The sequence below is a fragment of the Arachis hypogaea genome, chromosome 4 (assembly GCF_003086295.3).
Source record: "Arachis hypogaea cultivar Tifrunner chromosome 4, arahy.Tifrunner.gnm2.J5K5, whole genome shotgun sequence".
In the NCBI taxonomy this organism is placed as follows: Eukaryota; Viridiplantae; Streptophyta; class Magnoliopsida; order Fabales; family Fabaceae; genus Arachis; species Arachis hypogaea.
In genome coordinates, this window is record NC_092039.1 from 78628254 (window position 1) to 78636118 (window position 7865).

General features: G+C 38.1%; 2 long non-coding RNA genes and 1 other non-coding gene across 3 annotated transcripts; all 3 read left to right on the forward strand.

Moving 5' to 3' along the window:
- Positions 1-710: 710 nt before the first annotated feature.
- On the forward strand, positions 711-818 carry LOC112798801 (small nucleolar RNA R71). The gene has a single exon (XR_003200398.1). It is a non-coding gene; the product is annotated as a small nucleolar RNA R71 (small nucleolar RNA).
- Positions 819-3353: 2535 nt separating this feature from the next.
- Positions 3354-4104, forward strand: LOC140184319 (uncharacterized). The gene is made up of 3 exons (XR_011880753.1): positions 3354-3501; positions 3586-3685; positions 3767-4104. It is a non-coding gene; the product is annotated as an uncharacterized lncRNA (long non-coding RNA).
- A 1624-nt stretch (positions 4105-5728) lies between these two features.
- LOC140184320 (uncharacterized) lies at positions 5729-6561 on the forward strand. Its single transcript, XR_011880754.1, has 2 exons — positions 5729-5879; positions 6363-6561. It is a non-coding gene; the product is annotated as an uncharacterized lncRNA (long non-coding RNA).
- The last annotated feature ends 1304 nt before the right edge of the window (positions 6562-7865 follow it).

Here is a 7865-nt window from a genome sequence, read left to right on the forward strand (position 1 = left end):
CCCTCTCAAAGGTCATGGTGCCCATGGTACAGGGTATTAAGAATTTACCAGGATCTTGTTTCTTTTGAGGTAAAGTTTGCTGAACCCATGTATCTAGTTCACTAATGAGCAAGGGAGGTTCACCTTCCCAAGTCTCGTTACCAAACAACTTGGCATTCAGTTTCATGATAGCTCCCAGATATTGAGCAACTTACTCTCCATGAATGGTAGAAGGAGGTTTAATGGAATCTCTATGGTCTCTATATGAGCCTCAGATTCCTTTAGGTCCTCAATAGGGAACTCCTTCTTGTTTGGGAGACGTCCTGTGAGGTCTTCCTCATTGGGATTCACGTCCTCCCCTTCCTCTCTAGGTTTGGCCATTTTGATTATGTCAATGGCCTTGCACTCTCTTTTTGGATTCTCTTTAGTATTGTTTGGGAGAGTACTAGGAGGAGTTTCAGTGATTTTCTTACTCAGCTGGCCCACTTGTGCCTCCAAATTGCTAATGGAGGACCTTGTTTCACTCATGAACTTAAAGTGGCCTTTGACAGATCAGAGACTATGTTTGCTAAGCTAGAGGGGCTCGGCTCAGAATTCTCTGTCTGTTGCTGAGAAGATGATGGAAAAGGCTTGCTATTGCTAAGCCTGTTTCTTCCACCATTATGGTCCAGTGACATCTTAGAGAACTCAGATAGACCATAATAGAATATATCCAAAATGATCCACTCTTAAAGCATGTCAGAAGGACACCTTTTGGTCATCTGTTTGTATCTTTCCCAAGCTTCATAGAGGGATTCACCATCTTTTTGTTTGAAGGTCTGAACATCCACTCTAAGCTTGCTCAACTTTTGAGGAGGAAAGAACTTAGCCAAGAAGGCCGTGACCAACTTATCCCAAGAGTCCAGGCTATCTTTAGGTTGAGAGTCAAACCATGTTCTAGCCCTGTCTCTTACAGCAAAAGGGAAAAGCATGAGCCTGTAGACTTCAGGATCTACTCCATTAGTCTTAATAGTCTCACAGATCTGCAAGAACTCAGTTAAAAACTGATAGGGATCTTCTGATGAAAATCCATGAAACTTGCAGTTCTGTTGTATTAGAGCAACTAGTTGAGGTTTCAGCTCAAAATTGTTTGCTCTAATGGCAGGGATTGAGATGCTTCTTCCATCAAAAAGGGAGAGGATTTTCGAAAATTAGAGAGAGAAAAGTAGTTAGGTGGTTTTGAAAAAGATAAGAAACAAACAAAAAGTTAATTAGTTAGTTAAAAAAGATTTGAAAATCAATTTTGAAAAGATAAGAAGTTAGAAAAGATTTTGAAATTGATTTTGAAAAAGATATTTTGGATAAGATTTGATTTTTAAAATTAAAATTGATTACTTTACTAACAAGAAACTAAAAGGTATGACTCTAGAATTTAAAGATTGAACCTTTCTTAACAAGAAAGTGACAAACTTCAAATTTTTTGAATCAATCACATTAATTGTTAGTAAAGTTTTTGAAATTTTGAAATAAAGATAAGAAAAAGATTTTGAAAACAAATTTTAAAAATTTTCGATAATAAATAAAAAAATAAAAAGGATTTGATTTTTTGAAAAAGATTTTGAAAAGATAGGATTTTTAAAATTGAAAATTTGACTTGACTTATAAAAAATAGCTAAGTTTTTAAAATTTTTTGACTAAGTCAACTCAAATTTTCGAAATTTATGAAAAAAAAGGAAAAGATATTTTTTTATTTTTGAATTTTTAATGATGAGAGAGAAAAACACAAGAATGACCCAAAACATAAAAATTTTGGATCAAAACACTTAATGCATGCAAGAACACTACGAATGTCAAGATGAACACCAAGAACACTTTGAAAATCAAGATGAACATCAAGACTTATTTTTGAAAAATTTTCAAGAAAAGAAAAGCATGCAAGACACCAAACTTAGAAATTTTTCATGTTTAGACACTATGAATGCAAGAATGCATATGAAAAACAACAAAAAACACAAAATAAGAAAATTTAAAGATCAAACAAGAAGACTTATCAAGAACAACTTGAAGATCATGAAGAACACATGCATGAATTTTCGAAAAAAAGAATGCATAAATTTTAAAAACATGCAATTGACACCAAACTTAAAATTTGACTCTAGACTCAAGTAAGAAACAAAATATTTTTTTGATTTTATGACTTTCTAAATTTTTTGTATTTTTTGAAAATTATATTTTTTAAAAACGAAAATAAAGAAAAATTTTTTTGAAAGATTTTTGAAAAATTTTTGAAAAGAAAATTACCTAATCTGAGCAACAAGATGAACCGTCAGTTGTCCTGTAAGACCCAGAATATTTGAAAAGTCTTTTTATGATCAAGTCTCAAATTATAGTTATTTATAGCCTTAATTTCAGAAATTATTTTATTAAAGATAATTAAGACAAGTTTTGATTTATTGAACTTGAGATAAGTTATGATTATTATCCAATTTTACAATTATTGGATCATTTTCTATATTTAAAGTATAAAGTTGATAGTTATGAAATAATAAGGATTTTATATGATTTGGATTAGATAAGTAATATTTTAAATATTATTACTGCTATTTTGGAAAATGAAGAAATTAAGTATATTATTTCTAATTTTTGGATTTGGGCATTTTATTGAAAATAATTTGTGGAATTGATGAGCAAATAGTATTTTCTATGTACAAATAGTGTTGGATTTAATTTGGGTTTCAATTACTATATTATTCCCAATTTTAAGTGAAATTACCATAATGCCCCTAACCCTAATTTTGCTAAACCTATTCCCTTCCATCCTCCCTCCACGCTGCGCAGCCCAACCTATTTCCTTACTGCCTATGCTGCGCAGCAACAACAACAACAACACACGGCTTCCCATTTCATGAAAGGAAGAAACTAAAGCAGAGAAGGAGAGGGAGCTTGAGAAGGGAGATCGGGCAGAGAGGGGAAGGGCGGCGCCGGCGAGGAGCCACTATCGCCACCACCGCATTGTCGCTGGGTCCCGGAGGGAGACCGTGCTTGGGGCTGTCGCCGTCGCGCTACCAATTTGCCGCCGATCCCGTCATCCGCGCCGTCGAGGGCCAGCAGAGGTAGAGAGAACGAACGCGAGCCAGCGCCACCACTGAGAAGGGGAACTCGAGCAGGCGCCGCCGCGATGTAGCCTTGCATCCGCCGCCGTCTTCGCGGGACTTGTGTGGCCGTGGCCGCTCCTTGCCGTGGAGCCCGTGGCATCGCCGTTCAGCCATCACCGGAGCAGAAACGCGCGAGAGAGATGGACGCCGCCAGAAGCATCGCGTCGCTGCCGCTGCTTGTGCCGTCGTCGTCGCCGGACTCTTGAGCGCCGCCGTCAGAAAGGGTTCCGGTTGCCGTTAATGGAGCTAGCCGGAACTGTTCTGGGGTTTTGCCACTCATTCAGATTCTGCTCAGTTTTGGTTAGTGCTGTTGCTATTGTTCTGGCCGCCGGAAAACCTTGCTGCCGCCACCTCTGTGCCGGAAACAGCCGCTGAGTCTTTTATGATGGTAAGCTCTAGCCCTGCTTCAGCTTCTTTACCCGTTAATTTCTCCATGGGCCATGAGAGTTGTTGCTAAGGCTGGTTGTGTCAGGATTTTACCGCGAGCTGCCGTCGTTCTGGTCACCGGCTGTGACGTTGGTGTTGCCGGAATCCACCACTGGTGCAGCCGCTACTTGGTTCCCTCGAGTACGGTAAGCGTTTTGTTTGGAAGAGTCCTTTAATCGCCGCTTTATTATCATATACTGACGTTTTGCAGCATTAATTGCTATCAGTTGAGGTTCGGCTATTGTATGTTGCGATTAGTGTCGCTGTGGTTACCGCGGGGGTAGCTTGGAGCCGAGGTTGCGATTGTTAGTGATCTCGGTTAAGTGAGAGGGTTCTCGTGGCGCGTTTGGGTTCTGGTTTTGGCGTTTTGAGGTAGGGGCGCTTTCCAAAATTATGTTTTATGTATTGGAATTATTACATATGGATACTGATGTGAGATATTGTGTATTTAGTGATTGTATCTGCCTTATGTATTATTTGATTGACTCGAATGATTATGGATGTTGATTGGGCTGAATTGTTGTGCGGCTTTGTGAAATGTAATGTTTGAAGTTGATTCTTTAAAGATTTGATATCTGAGTTTAATTCGTTGAGGATTGATTTGATTTGAGTAAATTACTTTGATGATTTGAAAAGTCGAATGTACCTTTGAATTTAGCCTGGTTCATTTTAATTGATTTGGTTTTGGACGAGTGATTTGTTATTGAACCGTTTCTTTAAAGCTTTGGAAATGAGTTATATCGATTGATATTGAGTTGATTTTGAAATGGTATCTTTGAGATACGCCACTGAGGCGATTGTTGGATTTAGCTTGCTTTAAATTGATTTCTGGTTTTGAGCTGTTGAAAAGGAATGAGGGATGGTTTAGTTGGGACCCGAACCGGGTGGCAAAAGTCCAAGTTTTAGGGGAGGTGCTGCCGAAATTTCTACAAAATCCTACAATTGTTTGTAAGGTTATTTAAAAGGGTTGGAATTGAGAAATTGTATGATTTGATTTACTAAAAGGATATTTATGTTTTCAAGCTTAATTTATTTGATGAACCTTATACATTGAGTTCGGCTTATTTAGAACTGAACTATTTTTTCCGTTTGAATCACTGAAGGAAAGAATGATGCTCCAATATCGATTTTAAAATAAAAAGGAGTTTTTAGTGATTTCAAAGGAACCTAGACTTTTGATTGATTAATCAAGTTTGAGGCATTTTGGAAGAGTTAGAAAAATGGGTTCTAAAAAGAAACTTGAAAGTGGTTTGATTCAAATGAACCGGTTTCGTTTCAAATGAGTTGATTTTTGGACCGGGTTGTAACTTGTGATTTGGTATGGCCGGTTTTATAGTAAATTCAGTTTTATTTACTTGAACCGAGAAATCTATGATTTTAAGAGTTTCAATGAATTTTAAGGAATTGATATAGGTTGACCTTCCCTAAAGACTTGGGACTCTGCCGAGAAACTTTTGTTATAAAATCCCATTGTTGGATGGGTGATTTTGAATGCTTTGAAATAAATCCTTAACTTGCCATGGTTTTGGAAGTTTTGGAAAGAGAATGCCGAGAGTGGCTTTGTTTTAAAAAGGGAACTCACTTTGAGAAAAAATTGGCTTATGAGCCTGAGATGATTTGAGAAAATGAGATCCTTTAAAGCCAAGGCTGAAAAGAGTTGAAATTTGATTTCAAAGTGAAATGGCTTGAGAAAAGTGAGTTATAGCTTAAATGCCGGTTTTATGAATTTGATGATGTTGAATGATGGAAGTACTGTTTTTGTTATGGGCCAGAATGGCTGTGTATGATTATGAATATTGGCTGGTTCTGGATTGAACCGTGAGCCGAATGGCTGTGTGTGATATTGATTTATGGCTGATTGCCGAACGAGTTATAAGCCGTATGGCTGGCTATGAATTATGAATTTAAGCCGAAGGGCTGTATTTATTGATAAATTGGTTGGTTCTGAATTGAACCGTGAGCCGGATGGCTGAGATGGATGGTGATCCATGATTGAATATAAATGCATGTATGCAATTGAATGATTTGTGAATTTAAGCCGAATGGCTGAGATGAAAGTTGTAAGCGAGTATGCTTGTGTTTTCTCTCTGTTGTAAGGGTGACAGGGCACCGATACCCTCTAATGGTGACAGGGCGTAGATACCCTCTAATGGCGACAGGGCGCAGATACCCTCTAATGGCAACAGGGCGCAAATACCCTCTAATGATAATAATGCGCAACAGAGAGACTGTGTCCGGGTTAGCTACCGGACACGTCGGGTTGGCTTGGTAACCGACAGATGATATCATCAGCCACTAGGGACAGGCATGCATCATATGCATCTATGTGACATTGTTTGGGTATGCATATTGTACTTGGTTTGCCTATGTGATTAACTGCTAATTGTTCTACTTGCAATAACTGTTTGTTTGTGTTTGTATCTTCCTACTTGTGTTTGCTTCTGGAACTATGTTGGATTGTGGTGGATTGGTTGTGGTTGGATTGTTTGGGCCTAGGGCCGTGGTTGAATGAGATGGACCGGTGGTTGATTTCGGTTTTGTGGTTCTGGTTTGGAATAAGATATGAAAGGTTATTTTGGTTCAGTATAGATAAACCTTTTTGAAATGCTTTGATGTTTTAAGAATTGAACGGTTCCTCTTTCAGAAAAGATTTCTGACTTTACGTTTATCGTAAACTGTTGTTTTTGAAAAGAGGCATAAGATGGTTAATAATCACTGGTACGGTTTATCTTCATGTATCCTATTACAGTAATTCCTAAAAACCCTCTACTGAGAACCCTTTCGAGGATGATGTTCTCACCCCTTACATTTTTCCCCTTTCAGGATATGGGCGCAGAAGTTACGAAGAATTTATTTAGTTATTGTTGTGATGTTCTGTATTGATTTAGCTTATTAATTATTGTACCCTCGCCTTTATCTTGATATATTCTATAAGAGGGATAGGAATTGTATTGGTTAATGTCTGTAATATTATTTGTATATGTATGTATATATATGGATGTACTCTTCATGAGTTTTGTAAGTTGTATGGTTTCCTTGGATGTACGTTATCGAACGAAAGTATTTTTGGGGACGGTATTTGCGGTTTAAAGTTTCAAACAGGCTCATATTTTAGTAATAAATAGTATAAGAGTCGTCGTAATGTCCGAGCTATCAGAGTAGCGCAGCCGGAAGCGTGAACTTTGGTAGTTAGGGTGTTACATGTCCAAACTCGAACAATCCCCGGCAACGGCGCCAAAAACTTGGTGCATGAAATTGTGATCATCAACAATGGCGCCAAAATATTGGTAGCGCTCTCAAACGTGAATCACACTTTGTCACAACTTCGCACAACTAACCAGCAAGTGCACTGGGTCGTCCATGTAATACCTTACGTGAGTAAGGGTTGATCCCACGGAGATTGTTGGTATGAAGCAAGCTATGGTCATCTTGTAAATCTCAGTTAGGTGGATAATAAATGGTTATGGAGTTTTCGAAAATAATAATAAATAAAACATAAAATAAAGATAGAGATACTTATGTAATTCATTGGTAGGAATTTCAGATAAGTGTATGGAGATGCTGTGCTCCTTATGAATCTCTGCTTTCCTACTGCTTTCATTCAATCCTTCTTACTCCTTTCTATGGCAAGCTGTATGTAGGGCATCACCGTTGTCAATGGCTACATCCCATCCTCTCAGTGAAAATGGTCCAAATGCTCTTGTCACAGCACGGCTAATCATCTGTCAGTTCTCAATCATGTCGGAATAGAATCCATTGATTCTTTTGCGTCCGTCACAACGCCCAACAATCGCGAGTTTAAAGCTCGTCACAGTCATTCAATCCCTGAATCCTACTCGGAATACCACAGACAAGGTTTAGACTTTCCGCATTCTCAAGAATGGCCGCCAAAGGGTTCTAGCTTATACTACAAAGATTCTGGTTAAGGAACCCAAGAGATACACGCTCGTTCTAAGGTAGAACGAAAGTGGTTGTTAGTCACGCGTTCATAGGTGAGAATGATGATGAGTGTCACGGATCATCACATTCATCATGTTGAAGTGTAGCGAATATCTTAGAATAAGAATAAGCATGAATTGAATAGAAAATACTAGTAATTGCATTAATACTCGAGGTACAGCAGAACTCCACATCTTAATCTATGGTGTGTAGAAACTCCACCGTTGAGAATACATAAGTGATGGTCCAGGCATGGCCGAATGGCCAGCCCCCATGAAGGTCTAAAATCGCATACATTGATTAAAGATCAATCCAAAGACTTTCAATACAATAGTAAAAAGTTCTATTTATACTAAACTAGTTACTAGGATTTACATAAATAAGTTT